Here is a 4,059-nt window from a genome sequence, read left to right as displayed (position 1 = left end):
TTTTTTTTTTTTTTTGGGGGGGGGGAGAAAGGGAAATGTATTAGGTTTTGCTTGTATGTATGTTTGGGTTTTGATATTTATTTTTTTCCCTGCTAATTGTTGGTTAAAAAGAAATATAAACTTTTAGACTGTGATTGGTCCTTTTCAGATGTGTTCATTAGGATGAGAGGATTCATCAGATTAACTCCACCATGATGCTTTCAGGTAATCAGAAAAAATATTTCAGGCTGATTTTTGTCTCAAAATAAATACTCAAAACATCAGAGTTATCAATATACATGAAAATAAGGAAACTACTCAGCAATTTTGTCTTAGAGAACCAGTAAACAAAGTCAGTGGACAGGGTGACATTGACAGCATTCAACCAGAAAATATATGTTGGGGAATGGTTTTGCTCAGAGGGATTTTTTTTTTCTTGATGTGCTCTCATCTCTCATAGGTTRTATTTCATCAGACTAATTTTAAGAAACCATTATTACTTCGATTTGCTTAGAATCTGGGGAATTAAGTTTTAACACACTTTTACACCACCTTTCTCTGAAAAAAAAGATATTCATAAACATGGAATATAACTTCCAAATAGTATCTACCTTACTATCTTTCTGCCTTTTAATCATCTTGAAAAGGAGCAGAGATGGTATTTTTAATCACCTGAAAACTATAGCTTATTTTTTAATGTGCACTAACCTTTTAAGAATGTGCTCATGAAAAAAAAAAACCATTTAACCTCCAGTATATAAAATTATAACTCTCCCAGCCTAGAGTGTTGCCCTGTCTGTTCTATGCTCTGGCTTTTTTGACTGTTTTGAAAACTTTTGTGGTATTGTTTTGTGAATTTCATTAAATATCACACTTGGCACAGGGTACTGTGAGCTGGCAGACGGATATTCGGACATGATTTATTTGTATTGGTATGGGGTTACTGTCCATAATGATATGAAAACTGCTCCCCTGTAGAATTTTTTTAGAAATAGACCTTGAATTGTGTTTATTCTTTTTTTTTTTTTTAAATCATATTTAGTGTGCCTGGCAGATTATTACATGTGGAGAAATTTTTATTTGCAAAGAGAACATGCTTCAGAAAAACAGAGGGTTTTCCATCCCATCAATCCTTTTCAAAGCACTTAAAGTACACAAATTAGAAAACCAAAGAGGAAAAGGAGTTGCAAGAGTGGCCTTTCTGGGTTCTCCTTGGTGCTTCCTGACTTTGGTCTGTGTCGTTGGTGGTGAATGTAGGGTCAGTGTGGTCTGAAGCCCCCTCTATCCTCTCCTATCACTGCCTGTGGAGCTGAAGCTGTCAAGAGGATCATAATTTCCCCAGCTTGTGCCAGGGAGCATGTCCCCATAGAGATAATTCTGCCACTGGCTGGTTTTATCGTGTTCATGTGCAGGTCTGGTCTGATCCAGGCATCAGACACCCMAAGGATTGTGAAACCATGTGGGGACATTGCAAAACCCTTATGGCAGGAGCACAGGGTGCTGTGGATGACTGATGTGCAGAGAAGCCTTTCTCATTCACAGTGACTGCTTGTACTTCTCTGCTGAGATCTGATGCTGAGCAATGCAGGAAAAGGAGACAAAAAAAGAAATAATTGTTAGCAACTTSTGCAGTTTGGATTTTCCCTCATGGAAAGCTGAAATCACAGAAATAAAATTAATAAATGGCATTTTGGTCAGCAGATGCCATATGCTCCACAGAGGTTTCAGTGGCAAAGCAACTGCACAGAGGGCCATCAACACTGCTGTTACACAAAGGCCACAGGAAAGGAGAATATATCAATCTATTAKCTTGGTGGGAGCTGAATATGAACATGGGCTGCACTTTCAAAGGCTGCAGAATAATCGTGTTTAGTCCCTATTCCATTCAGGCTGTAGGGRAAGTGGGTTTGCTTCCCTTTCACTAGACATCAGGCTATAAAAAACTTTCAAAGGAAGGAGAGATGAAAAAACAGACTGATCTCTTTCTTGTCTCATATTCAGTCCATCTTCTATGTAAGAACTGGTGGGTTTAAGCCACATTAAAGCAAAGTATCAAATGAAGCAATTAGTCTATTTTTGCAGCCATAAACAAAAGCCGTGCTGCAGGGAAATCTCTTCTTACYTGAAACTGAACCTTCCTGTCATCAGCACAACAAAGGCTGTTCCCTCACACCAGGTCTAGGCAGGCAAAGAGACCAAGGTCTGAATAATTAAGGGCATAGTCAAGGCAGTGATTTATGCAGCACAGATGGTGTGTTTCTCTTTAATAYATACAAGACTTTTACCTGAAATAAGTAAAACCAGCCTGATGAATTTGAAACCAGCAGATACTTTGCAACAGAATTGAAGAAGTTTATTCTTTGTTTCTTTGGAGACAYACTATTTTGTTTCTTTCAGCAAGAGCTGGTTATTTTGAGAGACTGAAATGTTAAAAACTCAAAACAATCACAGGGTGCTTTGCTGAGGCCAGGTTTGCACCCCCTGATGGGAAGAAGGTGTGGTTTTGGGTGTGTAATGGCCAAACTCTGGTCTTCATAAGACAGATGGGGTGAACAGTGACCACCAGAGATCACAAGCTGGGCTTTGAGGCTGTAAGAGGCAGATCCTGCAGGGTGGGATGCCCCAATATCAGGACAGTTTGGGGCACAATAAGTGTGAGAGCAGCTCTGTGGAGAAGGACCTGGGGATACCAAGATTGCCCAGTTCTAATGAATTTACAGACAAAAGTTCTAATTATATATTAACTCCCAGGGACTACTGAATTAATGATAATTACTACACATGGTAGTCTGCCTGTAAACAACTTCTGCTCTTTCTGTCTGTACATTTTCCTTGTCCTGCCACATTTGTTTATGCCATCATTTTAAAATATTTTAAAGTTTTCTGTAAAACTAGTATATAATATGCATTTTCTGAATGAAGACCTGCATTCTGTTCCCAGAAAATGAGAATTTTACGCTAGAAGATTTCTGCTGTGACTGTGTTCTCAAATCTCTTACTATCTCACTGTTTTTTCTTGCATCAGCAGTCTTTTGAGTTTCCCTTATTCCTGCAGTGAAGATTTTTTAAAAAATTATTATATTTAAAAATGTCACTTAGAAGCAGATACCATGCCAGGCACTTCACAGAAACCAGCTACAGACTTTCTTCTTAGCAGGTAGATATTCTTCTTCAGATCAAGGATTTAGCTCGAGGAACTTGAAACTAATCTATTAGCAAAATTGGCGTGGTTAGTATTATTAAAAAGGAAATACCAGCAGTGGATTAGATTCACACAGCAATGTGTCTGAACGTGTACAAATACAAACTGTGAAGCAGTTTTGGAGAAACTTCTTGGGGATTCTGAAATCTACCTCATATGGCTAAAATGTCTTTATTAGGTTTTGTTGCATGCATGCATCATTTGGTATTTAATTAAATTGCAGTGTTAAAATAAAAAAAACCCAAACATTTAAATATCTGTAGAACTGTACAGAAGAAGARCTGGACAAACACATTCAGATATAGTTTGTTTACTGTATAATTTCTCCAAATGCTCATTCCTGAAGCAGAACTCAATTCTTTTGCACATACCTGAGATAATGGTGAAGACGAAATTTTGCTGCTCAGCAAATAAGAAACATATGTCCTGWTTCTTGAAAAGAACAAATAATGACACTTTTGTTACCTGGCATTGCAGACCAGGACAGCTGTAACACATAACAGACTCACACCAGCCATGCACATCAGAAAGAGGGGGCAAATGAATGACATAATTCATCAGGTGTGCCACTTTTATGAGAATTGAGTTTTGAATCCATTTCATTCCATAACCATATTCTCATCCTGAGTTATTTTTGCCTTCTAACAACATTAGCCCAGGCCCCTCATTACTTTCCATGAGTACCATTCTCAGCTGTGTCTGAACAGGGCTTTTTGGGGTGTGTAAGAGGGACCAGAGCTGGGAATTCACAAACTGATCCAATTGTGCAAAAGGTACAAGTGGGGAAAGTAGGAACAGAAAAAAGAAAAAAAAAAAAACCCAAAAAAAAAAACCCAGGATAAAATTACTTGTAAGCTGAATTTCCTATTGCAGAAAGG

This window comes from Malurus melanocephalus, unplaced genomic scaffold (genome assembly GCF_030028575.1).
Source record: "Malurus melanocephalus ecotype Western Australia unplaced genomic scaffold, MMel_1.1 scaffold_478, whole genome shotgun sequence".
NCBI lineage: Eukaryota > Metazoa > Chordata > Aves > Passeriformes > Maluridae > Malurus > Malurus melanocephalus.
This window is presented reverse-complemented; position numbering follows the sequence as displayed.